Source organism: Arachis ipaensis, chromosome B6 (genome assembly GCF_059453495.1).
Source record: "Arachis ipaensis isolate K30076 ecotype BB chromosome B6, ASM5945349v1, whole genome shotgun sequence".
NCBI lineage: Eukaryota > Viridiplantae > Streptophyta > Magnoliopsida > Fabales > Fabaceae > Arachis > Arachis ipaensis.
In genome coordinates this window covers 3,546,858-3,562,186 of record NC_142441.1, presented here as the reverse complement: position 1 = coordinate 3,562,186, position 15,329 = coordinate 3,546,858, and the positions used below count along the sequence as shown (strand labels likewise).

The window sequence follows — 15,329 nt, the reverse complement described above, 5'->3', positions numbered from 1 at the left end:
ACATAGCTATAATTAGGGCTGACAATTTATACATTATCTGCGGATATCCAACACGGCTCAACTTTTTTATTGTTGTAATATAAAAAAAAAAAATAGTTGAAGAATATTAAGCACAGTAGAAATCAAAATAGAAAAAACAAAATTCCAGGATTTTAGGAGAGATTTTATTTTCTATCTTTTCCTAGATTCCGATTGTTTTTTTATTGGAGCAAATATCGAAATAGAACATCTTTTCTATTCTATTTATATAGAATAATACTTGTTGATTTCTTTTTTTTTTGAACGGAATCTTTATGAAATAAGATAAAATATCATCTTAATGAATACAGTATACCACGTTATGTAGTGGACAAATAAAAGAAGGGGGCTTGACCCAACAATAAGATTTCGAATAGAAAAAGAGAATAAAGATAGAATAGAATTAAGAATATATTACAATAGAATTAAACAAAATTCATATTATTTCCATTGCGATATCTTGAAAAAGTAAATCAAATAATTTTCCTTTTATTCTATTTTTACTTTTCTTTCAACTTAAATCGAAAGAAATTTTTCTCTGGAAAAGACTTTTTTATAAAAAAATAAAGTTTATTTTTTAAAAACATTAAAAAAATTGAACTGAACTTTTTTAAAACATTGAAAAAAGTTATTTATTGAGTCATTTATAGAATAAGAAATCTTCTTATTAAGAACTTAACGGGACCCCTCAAATTCATCAACAAAAAGAGTGGATCTCTGTTGAGTTCTTCTTACACGTTCATTTTGCAAACTCAATTCATCTTATTACTACAGGAATGAACCCAATCCAAAATATGAACCATAAAAAAATGCTAATTAAACCGATCACAGGAATATCAGATACAGTACTTATTATTCAACGAGAAATCATTTCAGTAGTATCGACCATTTATCCCACTTTCCTCCACATTTGATCTTGTAGTCATGCTAGTGACATAAACAGTCATAGATAATTATGAAATTATATCCTTCCGAATGGGATAAGAGAATATCGAATACGTATACATACGTATTTATTCCCTTTCTTCTATTAATTGAAGAAATAATTTGAAAATAAAACAATAAGTACAAAAATGAGTAATAATCCCAGTAGAGACTGGTACTATTCAATTCCACATTTTGTTCATTTGAGTTTGATTGTGTTGTATCTCTATAATTCGGATTAGGTTTATCGTTGGATGAACTACATTGCTAATATTGATCTCAAAAAAGAAATAGTGGGTATTGCTAGTCCGTGAACAGCCAACCACATCGTACTAACTTATAATAAATGAGCAACCACTAAATTAGTTGGTTAATTTAGTAATTTAGAGCATTAGTTTTTTATTTTTTATTTTATTAATATGTATGAAATTCGAAATTATTGAATTTTAAATTTACTTTGAAAAAATTTGATATTTCTGCGGGTAGAATAGGATATGGTAGAATTTAAAACTTTAGAGTGCGGGTAGGGTTAGGGTTGAGAGATTCTCAACCTGTGAGTAGGTTAGGACAAAGTTTTAATAAAATTTTCAACCCACAAATAAAGTTAGAGTAGGATCCAAATCCTATATATATATAACAAAATAATATATAATGTTTTAGGAGTAATTTTTTTTTAACTATAATTAATTATTTTTTTTAATTATATTATTTATCTTAAATTCTAGATTCTAAATTATAAATTTTAAATTTAAAAAAATTAAAATTAAAAAATTAATTAATATAACTAAAAGTTGATTCATAAACTTTCTTATAATGAAAAAAAATACTTTGGTATTAAAAAATTAGACGACAAATAGTCCCTTTTTACATGTTATTACTTAATGAGTTCAATTTTATATATATTTAATATATAAAATAAAATTTATATATTTTTTACTTGAATTAAATTTTAAATAATTAATTTATTGAGAAAGAGAAAGAGAAAGAAATTAAAATGTTGAAATTACTTACTATAAAATGTTGAAAATGGAAAAAGAGAAAGAATTGCCGCCAGCAAAGAAAAATGACTTATTCTCGTAATAGATATTCTTAAATATTTTTTAAGTTAATAAATAACTAACTATTAAGTTTTTAAAGTTAGATATTAAAAATTCTTATTACTTTTTTTAAGGCAATTTACTATAATAAATAGATTGGGATCCAATATTATCAGATTATATAAAATGCAAAATACATATCAAAATGCATTTTTCTCATAATTTATGTAAATTGCAATAGAGATACCGCAGTTTACCAATACACGTCGTCCGCTACAGGGGTGTCGCATATTACGTTCTAGAAAAAATAAGCATAATCCGTGATAGGAGTGTCGCGATTTATATGTGAATGACGAGTGTTGTGCATAAACCGCGACAGGAGTCTAGCAGTTTATGCGTGAATGAGCAGTTTGCATAAACCTAAAATAAAGTAAGTGTATGGTAAATAAAAAATTACATAACATACACATAAACCCTAAACATCAATGAAAACATAGGTATCATCATATAATACAAAACTATATGACAAATCTGACATACATAGGTATCATAAATGAAAACATGAAATAAACAGCTACGGTTGCTGCCTGTCCTCATCCTCCTCGTGAGAGTCATGTCCAAATGCGCCTAGGAGGTGCGACCCTGTACCACATCGAGCGGCACGTCTCACTCTAGCTGGCCCCTGGCGCTGCTGTGTTGGAGGATCGACGGGCATGCCCACGCTATATGTAGACGGAGGCGTCCCTCCCATGCCCAACCAGCTGTCATACGGGCTGCTAGCAGGCTCATTTAGGTCTACATGAAATTGGGGTTGGTACCCCTGAGGGTCAAACATCTGGGGCTGGTACCGCTGCATATCCTCCATATCTGGGCAGTACCCCTGTGCAACATCCATCTGGGGCTGGGTCTCCGACACCTGATCCTGTGGGGTATGGTACTGAAAATGCAGAGTGTCGTCATTCCGGATGAGATCTGCAAAGTTGGAATAGAACAGTGAATTGCCGACCTCGTGGTCCATATCCGTCGTGAAAGTCGGGCCCGCCAGATCATCATACATCTGTCTATAGATCTCACGATATATCTAAGAGCTCGAAACATGTGTAAGAGGAACCTCCTGGGACCCCGCCCCTACTTGCTCAGTGTGTCTATCACTAGGACTAGCAGATGCGACCCCTGATGTACCACCACGACGCTGAGGACGGCCACGCCGGACACGGTAATCGGCATGTCCGACTCCGTCGCCACTAGACCTGTCATCCTGAATCATGTCATCCAGCCATCGCCACTCCCGGTCTGTATCCCGGGTACCAATGCGTCGTCGCCGCTCGACGCGCCTATTATCAGGCACGTCCGGCATCGAAATCCTAGAAGGCGCCTGTGACGACCCTCCCTATACAACATCCTGACTGATCTCCTCGGCCCTAGGATCGGCAATCAAGGAATCCGGCGACAGAAACCTATGGGCCAATCTGTACCACCATCGCAGAAAGTCTACAGACGGCCCGGGATCAGGCGCCCGGAGAATACTCAGAACAGCATCAACCCTGTTCTGCCAACTAAGGTGCCATACCTGATAGTAGCTCGGGAACCATCTGTCCCCATCCCTCCCATCCTTGGCATGGAGCCAGTCTATATTCGAGGCCGGCTCAGGCTCGTGCTGAACGCCACCCAGTTGTGGCAGCACCCTATCCACCTGGTGCCACTCAATGACGGCGAAGTATATCAATCAAGTACATGCGCATCATAAACCGCTAGACTCCTGTCGCGATTTATGCACACTCGTCATTCACACATCGCGAATTATGCTTATTTTTCCTAGAACGCAATCCGCGACACTCCTGTAGCGAATTACGTGTATTGGTAAACCGCGATACCCCTGTCGCGGTTTAGATAGATTATGAGAAAAATGTATTTTAATATGCATTTTGTATTTTATGTAATCTGATAATATTGAATCTCAATTTATTTATTATAGTAAATTGCCTTTTTTTTATTTAATATTTGAGAGAATACATAAATTAAAATAATTTTGGGGGATGATATTCCACTACTTCAATTGGATTAAGTTGAAGATAATGGAGACAAAACTTGATCGTGCAACCCTCATGTTCTTGCCCTACGCTAATTAATTATGCGTCCTGAACTCTTGTCACGCACGAAAACATAACTTGCAACAAATAAGTTAGCAGCAGTTAATGGTACACAACATTTAATAAAGCAACTTACTAGTAATTTTTATAGGCAGTAGTACACGTATGGATATAATTAGGGTGCCGGATAAGGTGCTCTCTCACCCACTCTCGATCATGCCACACTTTATCTAATCTTCTAATTTTCATCCTTAGATCGATGTTACTCTTATCTCAATGGTTCAAGTTTCAAATCGTTAATGTCTATATAAAATTAAAGACTTTAATTTTAATACAATATTCATATAAAATAATTTTACACATACATCAAATTATGTAACATCATAAATGATCATTTTAAAAAATAGATATAATTATATAATTGTATAAAAAATTTTATACTACTGTTAATTTATCAAAGTTAGTTAAATTAAAAATTTAAAAACATTACTCTTTTCGCTCTTAAGTAAATATTCATTTTCAAATTTCTTTTGGATTAAGAACATTATTGGAATGTGTTAAATTTACAAAATTATCATTTTTTTTTTTTGCTGTACTACAAAATTATCATCTTTACACTGGCACAATATCTATCTTTAAGTATTGCATACATTTATTTTCCCTCGTTATTTATTATAAAATGGATTAGAATGGTATTTAGAAGGGATATAATTATAACAGTATATTAATTTATTAAGTAAATACTTATTTATGAAAAAAGTAAAATTTTAAAGGAGAACAAGACAAAAAAATTAAAGTAAAGTAATAATTACATCACATTTTGACTTTGAACTAATTAGCTAATAAAAAAATAAAAGTATCAATTAAGGTATTTATAATAATAAATTGTAGACATATATATCATTCTGTCAATAGATAGTACGAAATAAAATGAACTTGTCTTTATATTTTGTTATCTACAATAGTAAGTATCCGATTATTATTACATGAGCATAGTAACGATGTAGTTTGGAACAATAGAATATTTATTATCTTTTGAATTTTCATATAACATCTATCAACTATTTTTTATTTACCATAAATTTTATTAAAATATGTAAAATTTTACTCTAAAAATTATTATTTACGTAACAATATTTTATAAATAAATATGTTATGATAATTAACGATACATAAAAATATCATTCTCAAATTTTACGTAATGAATTAATAAAAGAACATAATATATTAATAAAAGAACATAATATATCTATTATTTTTTATCTTAAAAAATTAAATTGATATTTTTTTTCAAAAACTAATCAATTCGAATTTAAAAATTTTAAGAACCTAATTTTGGTCTTACTTAAAAAAATTATTTGCACGTGACCAAATAATCTTTTAACTCTCTTCTAGTTTTCCCACTCCTTTCTAACATCTACTACTAGTCTAATTAGTCTACCACACGTCCTTTTTCTTTTTCTTATTTTTTATTTTTTGGGGAGGCAGAGAACCCAATGGTGTACGGTAGAAATAAAGAGGGTTTGGTATTATAATGAAATCTCTTCGGGGCCACCTTTTAAAAATAATATTCTTTTTTAAACGAAAAATTGAAAGGCAAATATATATATAGCTTGGTAAAAATGAATATAATGTTTTACCAAAAGGAAAACAATAATGTGAAGTTTGATACAAGGTTTGGCAACATTGTAGATTTGCATAGTAGTGCTGACGATTAGTTCCAAAGGAGAAATTGGAGAAGCTTGAAAATATTTTATGAGGTAGTTATATATGTTTATTAGACTAATTTCTAGTTAGCTAATATTAAATGATGTTAAAATTTAAGATTTAGGATTAATAATTTATGATTTTGGATTTATAATTTAAGATAAATAAAGTAATTTTAAAAAACTAAAAAAATATATTCTAGCATTGTTCATAGCGCTCTTTTTGATGGTACCTCTAAATGGTAGTATTAAAAAGAAATATAATTAAAACCAATAAGGTGGAGTATACTTCCATTTAAGACACCTATACTAGATTATTTCCTCGCATATGTACATTCACGGAAACACTTTTGTTGGATCATGTGTTTATCATATATATAAGTTAGGAGGGTTTTTAAATATATCAATACATCCCTGTTTCAATAATTTTTAATCGTTGATTTTATATATATATATAAAATTAAAATCAATAATTAAAAATGAGTGAAATATTGATATATTGGTACATTAAATTTTTTTTATAAGTTAAAATTTGTAGGCTTAGTATGAGTAAATAGTTTAATTAAGCTTTTTCTTTTAAATAGTTTAAACACTAAATGACTATATTAAAAATAATTTATAAATAAGTTATTTTGTATTTGGATTTTTAGTTTTAAAAATGCTTATTTTATAAAAATATTATAAAAAGTAGTAGTATTATAAGAGAAATCATTTTTTTAACTTTTCTATAAGATTTTAAATAGTTCCTTAGAAAGCTGTAATTTGATTTTAAAAATTACATCAGACATTAATACTACTACTTTTCATAAATTAAAAACTTAAAAAAATTATCTTTGAAATTTTCAAACGAGCCCATAATAGTTAATGTATAAAAGTACAATTTTATTTCCTCATAACTTATAAAATCACGTCTAGAATATAAAAATGCACCTGTTACATATAAGTTATATTATTGAGATGTTAAATTTGTCAAATTTTTTTTTTTTTTGAAAAAGACTTCAAATAAAATAAATAGATCAGAATTGAGAATCTTGTACATGTTATCCCTCCCCTCCGATGCAATGTATACAGTAAGAGTTTGTCATTAACAAAATTTGAATTTCAGGGAAAGGATTAGGCTCTGATCTTTAATAATAAAGTAGCAAAGCACGATCAAGCCTAGTTTGAAGTGGTGTTTATATTATATTATTTAATTACTGGTATCTCAATAAGTTTGATTGCTTGTATTGATGGATACATGAGAGAACAAAAACATGTATGGATTGTATTTTTTGAAATTGATGAAGACAGTACTTAGCTTCTATTGAAAACATAAGAGTTAATTAGTATTAATTTAAATATAAGTAAGAAATATTAATTTATAACAATATATGTATTTTCACTTGATAATTAAGGGCCATTGAACCCTTTTTTTTAATTATTTTTAAGGAAAAATATTTTTAAAATTAACTTAACATAATTAAAACATTAATGGCAAAAAAAATTAAAACGATACCATGTATTCTTAAAAAATGTGAAACATAAATAATAATAATAATAAATTTAAATCCTAAATATTTTTAAAAATAATATGGATATTTTTAAATAATCATGTTAGGTATATATTAAAATTAGCCACCAAAATTAACTATCAGTATAACATACATATTGAAATACAAAATACACACTAAAAATAAATTAAATTATATATTATTTAAACATAAATATATGATGACTAATTTTAGTAGCTAATTTTATGTGCGAATAATATTCTTAATTTTTCAAAAATAGTTTCAGTTAACATATATGTGTTGATATGCAAAAATTTGAAGTGAAAAGGAATAAAAAGCAGTTATCAAAATACAAAAACCCCAATTTTTTTATGATTGGTGTAAATTTTAATTTTTTTCTTCCATCTTTAAATAATTGTTAAATCAATATTAGCACATGAATGAAGAAAAACAACAAATGATCTCAATAATATAACAAATTAAATAATTTAAGTGGATGAACCTTTTTTCATTGATCACGGATTATTGAAAATATAACAATTCTTTTATTAATTTAAGTTTTTTAAAAAAAAGTAATTTCATAACATGATTTAATATCAAAACTTTTATAATTTTAAAATCTCAAATTCAGTCCTTTTTAATTAAAAAAAAATAATATAAAACCAATAAAAAGAGAATAAAAAAAAGCCTATCCAAAATATTACTGTTAGAAACAAGAAATTGGAGGAAGGATTTGTGTATTATTGAGTGTATTCAAGTTGTCTGAAATAATATAATATAAAAAGGTATTTATGGGTACTAAAAAAATCATAATAATAAAAACATAATCTCCTATAATAAATATTCAGATATACTAAATAATACTAATTGATCCTAATTATATTCTAACAATTATATCGATATTTGAAATTGAAAAGATTATTGAAAAACTTCACCCTTATTCTAAACATGGATCGGAGGAATCTAGCCAAGTTGTAAAATGGATCAAGTACAAGTTATCAGAGATTCAGAGGTGGGTGGTTATTCATTTAATTTGACAAGTGATTGTAGCTAGGATCGGTAAATCGTGATATGATTTGTACAACATAAAGGTATTTAAAAAAGTTAAAAACAATTGTACTGTGAATTTCACACATTTTCTCTCTCAATTTGGAGTCTGTTTAGTTCATAATATATTTTTTATTTTTCAGTATTTATTTTATTTATATCTTTATAATTTTGTGAAAGAAATTTTTATCAATAATGTAAATATAATTTTATCATTCTTACTCTTTTGTTCCTTAATAAAATATTTAGTTACTCTGTAATTTCTAATAATTTTTTAAAAATTAATTAAATTCTCACTAACAGTTAAAAACAAAATAAAATATTCGGTTGTTTGAATTTAGAATGAAATATTCTAAAAATAATTCAGCTTTTTAATTATTAATAACAAATTATTTGAAAATTTTTATTTATTATATGAATCTAAATGTAAATTTTTAAATTTTTAGAAACTTAATTAAAAATTTAATAAAATTATAAAATCGTACAAAATAATTAAACCAGCTAAAAAAAATAAAAGATATTTACAAAATTTAAAATTTTTTAAATTTTTGTCATGATACTATTTTAAAATTATATAAATAATTATATCTTAAATAAGTTTTTTTATTAGATTTCAAAATTATAAATTATTTGGAATCGCCAAGGAAGCACTATGATTTGTTATTACTCTTGAGAATGTGTTACTATTCATATGGTAAAATAATGATCATTTTAGATACATATTAAGTGTATGCTATGGTGTTTATATACATTTGTCTAACTTACTAAAAGGAAATAAAAATTAATATTTAAATTAAAAAATATAAAAATAAATAATTTTTTAATATTTAAAATTTACTGTAAAAAAACAACTTCGACAATTTCGGCAATAAAGTTAAAGGCACGGGAGAATTCGCCTACATATTAGTATGGTACGTGTGTAATATAATATCTAAACACGTATAATAAATACTAATAAATACGACGAAATTGACGATTACTGTGTCGTCATTGATTAAACAATTTTATTAAATTACTCTCTCAGTCTCTCCTGTATTTTATATATCAGATGATAGGAAGTGAAAAGAACGGAACAAAATATTTTCCAGCTAAGCCTGGTCTTGCATCTTTAATTAATCAAGTTTTGCGGTTGGCTATTCAATTCAATGCATATATGTACTATATATATAGAGAGAGATATAGTGGAGTTAGGGGTCACTGTACTTATAACGTTCTTTAGAAATTGAATTGCTGCTATCAATCCATTTATTCATGATAAATCCAAATTTAGTGTATGGCTTTAAATTAAGTTCATGTCAATCTCTATTTTTAAAATTTCGATTTTTTTTAATGTGAACTCCATTCCATTCTTATTGATGTCAATGATTAAAAATAGTATTCTAAGATACCGTTTTTACAAAGAAAATATTTAGGAGATATAAAAATCAGTCTAAAATTATTTTATTTTATATTTTTTAGGTTTAATTACTCTGTTAATCTCTACAGTTTCGTGAAATTTTCAATTAGGTCTCTATACTTTTTTTCTTTTTAATTGGGTCCCTGTACCAATTTTTTTTTCAATTAAGTCCCTCTTAGTAGTAATTGGCTTAATTTTATAGGGACCAACTAAAAAAAAAGAATTGGTATAGAGACCTAAATAAAAGTAAAAAAAAATGTAGGGACTCAATTAAAAAAAAATTTTGGTACAAGGACTCAATTAAAAGAAAAAAAATATAGGGACCTAATTAAAAATTTTGCAAAACTATAGGGACTAACAGAGTAATTAAACCTATTTTTTATTATTAAAATAATTAAATAATTTTAGATATAAAAATATATAATTATAATGTTATATATAATATTATAGATATTAAATTAATTAAATAAAATAATTTTAAGTTATTATTTTCTTAACGTTACTTTTTTTTATATTAATCAATATATTATTTAATTGAAAATAAATATAGTGTTATATATATTTATTTGTTATATTAGAGATAAAGAGAGATGTATTTATCATCACATGAATATTTATTTATCCGTTAGTCATGTTAATCATTTTTGTGAATATAATATTACAAATAAAAGAAAATAAACGAAATTGATTTTATAACAATGACATATTGACTCCGATGAATAACACTATTCAAACACTAAAATATTTATCTAAACTTTTTAAATTATTTTTCCTAACATATCTCAACTTCAAATGCTCAACCACAATTTTATCCCTACTCCACTTCTAATTTCAACCTTTCACCATCCCCTTAACTCTTCTTGTTGCCATCACCATCGCATCTTACCACCTCACCTGCAGCCACTATCATAGTTAGCATTGATCTCACTATTAATTAATTGAACAAGATTAGTAGTGAACTTAGAACTGGAAAACAAAAGACGGAATAGGACATAACTCCAAAACGTAACTAAACAGTAGTGGAGTAAGGTAGAAAAATCCGAGTCACAAGAATTAGGGTTGGCAGTAGGGTGAGTAGGGGTGGATTTTTATCCAATTCGATTCCATCCCATTTAGGGATGATAATGGGTATTTATAAGAGTGGAGATTCTCATTTCGCTCTCTATCATTTAAAAAATTGTTTTCTGTCTTCATTTTATTCTCGTCACGGATTTTTATTTATTTCTTTCTTGCAGAGAAGACAAAGATTCATGGATATCTGTGAATATTAAATTTTAAAAATAAAAAAAAATAAAAATACGATAAAATTTTATATAATTTTATATAATTTAACTAAAATGTATTAAATTAAAGACAATTCAAACACATTTCACATACTAACATAAACTTAAAATCTCCTATATACAAATCAAAATGAAACAAAATAGAAAAGTTTCCAACATACTAACATAATAAATCTTAATTGACGATCATAACTCGTGATAGTACTCCTTCCTATAACAATACAAATTTAAATAATTAGTTAGTACAAATTTAAATATTATGCACATCATTAGTTTGTTTCTAACTAAAAAAATTAAACACATAGGAATTTAGGATTTCACGTTAACTTTTGTATATATATATATATATATAATATTTTAATAATTTTAAACTAGCAAAAATTTAGTGAGTCCTATGGGATGGGTACTTCAATCTCCGCCCCTATCCCCATTTATTCGTGGGAACGGTTCCGTCTCTATAGAAATTTCACGGGTTCTCATTTTGCTCTCCATCGTGGGTTTTTTCACGGGCCTTTGCGGATTCGGATTTTTTTTTCTATCCATAGCCCTGCTCTTCTTCAACTCCCATACTACCTGCCCACCTATACGCGCGGGGTAGTAGAACCTTGTACCCTAACCCGTCCCACCCTATCCGCCCCTGTAACAATCAAATAACAATTTTAAATTTATATATTCATATATAAATTAAGATAAAAACTTTTAGATTCATACATAAATTAAAATCCAAATATAAAATTCATACAATGTCCAATAACATGAAATTTAAATAAAAACTAATGTTTTGATCACTATAAATTTAATACCATAATCAAGAAATTGTAACATTAAATATAAATAAGTCTTTAATCCAATTTTTTATCACTTTTTAATTCTTCATCATCGTTAATGGTTTAAAAATCAAAAGAGATAGCAATTAACAAATTAATTAGGAGCAACATAGTTATTTTGTGTGTCTTTTCTAGCATTTACTAGCCATGAAATAATCTTAAAGGCCTACATTAAAAAAACTGAAAAAACTAAGCAAACTAGGTATAAAGCACCTATTAAAAAAATTGAACGAACTATTACAATATAGAAATTAGATCCATTACACATATATAAATCAAGAAAATCACAAAGATCCTGATTTTCAATCTAACATATATAAACTTTTGCAACATGCCAACATCAGCAATTAGAATCCAAAGCCGATAACGATTTAAAATGAAACATAAAAGTGAACATTCTGTAATAAGGACATGTACATAAATAAAGTACAAATTCAAAACGTTCTGCAATACGGACATGCAGATAAGTAAAGTGCAGATTACATGTAAGATTGAGTCATAAGATGCACATGTATAAACAAAATTGAAGCATAAATCCACAAATTCACAAACTGTAGATTCAGATTCAAACATTCAGTAAAGTGCAGATTCACACATTCATAATGTGAGAGAGAGACAAGGGGAACTTACCACAGGCAAAGAGACAAAGGAGAAAGACAGCGACATAGGAAGCTGCAACAATTAGAGGAAAGGGGAGCTGCAGGTATGGCGACGAGCTTGGCAGCGCACGGCAACGACTTGGCGAGGGGCTCGACAACACAGTGACGACGACCAAAACTGTGATGGCGAGTGGCGACTAGAGCTGAGCTTGGCTGTGGAGAAGAAGATGACTTTGGTTCTTTGCTAGGGTTGGACTAATTAAGGGTATGAGGCTGTGAGGGAAACCCTAATTCTTAAGAGTGTGTATATATATATATATACCCTGAGGCAGGTAGGGGCGATTTTACCCTAAATCCACCCTATCCCCGCCACGCTCATGATCCCTCCCCGCCCCTGCCTTGCTCATGACCCTGCCCCGCCCCCCTCAGAATTGGGTTATTACCTGTTTCCGACCGGGTATGAGCGGGTTAGGTGCTCCTGCCAACCCTAACAAGAATAGCTAGATTAAGGGCAAAATAGGAGTAGCAGGAACGACAATTCCTACCATCACCTCTATTGATCTACTTTGTCTTCTCCTCCACCAACAAACCAGGAATAAATAGTCAAATTATTCCTTGAAAGATTATTTTTTAAATTATTTCCAAAAAATTAAATTAAACAATATCTTCCTCGAAAGATTTAAAATTAATTACATTAGTCCCTTCGTCCATTTTGTCACTAACAACATTAATGTTTGTTAAGATGGCACGTCAGTAGTAGCTAAACGGCGTCATTCTCTTTCAAGTGTTTACACCTCTTCAATTTCTCACATTCATTCCATTCTATTCTTCTTTCTCTCAGAATAAAACCTCTCCCTATATCTCTATCTTCATATTTTCATCTCAACAAAGAAGAAGAAGAAACATTAAACGGTGATCTATAGTGCAGTTTGACAACGACATTATTTAGAAGGTGAAGGTGATAGCTTTACGAGAACGTTGTCATGCAAGAACATTGGAATTCACAAGGATGCCATAAAATTCGCTGTTAGAACTTATCATATGTTGTCTCAAAGTTCACTCATGCTTTTTCAACACTTTTCAATGCTGGAACACCAAAGCCCCAAGTAAGGTTTTTCCTATCTTTTTGTGAATTGATAATTGGTAACATGATTTAATTAGCTATGTTTATATGCTTCACAGTGTGTAGTTGCTTCCACATATCTAAGAAAGATGATACTATAGAGGGAATATATATATGATACTTTGAAGGAATATAATGTGCTGTTATCAGCAAATCGGCAGGGGAGATTGGTGTTTTTATTCATTTACGGAGGGGAAATATATGATTTAATTGGTGTTTTCTCCAGTTTTGCTACTCATCATGTCGTTCAACAATAATTTAGCATCTCAAAAACAAATTTGTTGCTGCAACAGGAATGACATTTATGGAGGAGAAGAGATTAGGGTTTATGTTTTATTGGGACTAGTTTGATATAGTTTTCTTAACATATATTTTGTGGGCAACTATTGTTTAGCCATGTGTAATGCTCACATGTCAAACTAACGTGCCACCTCAGTAAACATTAATGTTATTAGTGATAGAATGGACGGAGGAACTAACATATTAATTTTAAATTTTCGATGACGATTTTGATTAATTTAATTTTTCGGAGACTAATTTAAAAATCGCGAGATCTTATCAGGGCTAATTTGATAATTTACTTAACAAACTAGCTTCATCATCGTTAGCCTTCGATGGGTTTGCACCATTAGCAAGCTATCTCCCTCCCTCTCGCCACCTTTCTCTTCCTCTCCAATATCCATTTCCATTTCTCTCTGCATCATTCTCTATTTTTTTTTTCTTTGGTGGATCACTAGTGGCTTATTTATTATCTCCCTTGGATCACATGGTTCGACCTGGTTGAAAGATCCGGTCTGGCCTCAAACATTTTAGGGGCTAATTTAGTGTGATTTTATCGGATCTAGAGTTGGGTAAGGATCTCAAAAATAGAGCTGGTCATTATTTTGGGTCGGATCCGAATCAAGGCGAACCTGACTTTACCCAACCCATGTGCACCCTAAGGGAACTAAAAAAGGTATATATGTTTTAAATTAATTTTAATATTATGTTATATTAATTATAAGCTTATCATTTTATTTTTAATCACACTTGTTGAATTAGAAAATAAATAAAAAAGGCATCAAAGTAGAATTTATGGACAAATTCAAGTTCAAATATGGATATCAACTTTTCGGTAGCAAATTTCTTTTTATAAATAAGTGCATCATAAATAAATTTTTTTATAAATTATTGTTAAAGCTTTAAAAATCCGATTTTCACCCGGTATAGTTGTGGCCCGAAAATGTTTAGATTTCATTGGGTTTAAGATCGAGTTAGGATCTAAAAAATAGACCCGGTATATATTTAGAGTTTGATCTGAGTCCAAAAAAATTCGGTTTTACCGGCTCATGAACACCTCTACTAGCAAGAGTGGAGTTAGTAGGGTGGCATGGAATGAGGTGGTGGTGACTCACTACAAGATTTGTGTTATTTTGTGTGTTTTTTTTTAAGATTATAGCAGTTTAAAATTCCACAAAAGAATTGTGGCAATCTTAGTTCTAAGATTGAAAATGTCACGAGCTTAATCGTAACGGTTTTATAAAACTTATAAGACATCATTGAATGACGAATTTTAAATCATTTTTGAGAAAATTTTGTGTTGGATGTGTGCAACAGTAGCTTTTTTATCGATTTTTGTAGTTGTTTAGAATCGTCACTAATAGTATTTTTAAATTTTTTTTTTAAAAAGTAAAGTTCAAAACTTAAAATTTCACTGCTCTAGATTCCAACATTAAAAAAAATACATAAGAAATTATAATGATGTGGATTAAAACAAATTAAATTATTAAATAAATAAAATTGGTACAAA

The 15,329-nt window shown here is 28.9% G+C and overlaps 1 pseudogene; it reads right to left on the bottom strand.

The window, feature by feature from the left end:
• Positions 1 to 2,553: 2,553 nt before the first annotated feature.
• On the bottom strand, positions 2,554 to 3,336 carry LOC148554439 (uncharacterized; annotated as a pseudogene).
• Between the last annotated feature and the right edge of the window lie 11,993 nt (positions 3,337 to 15,329).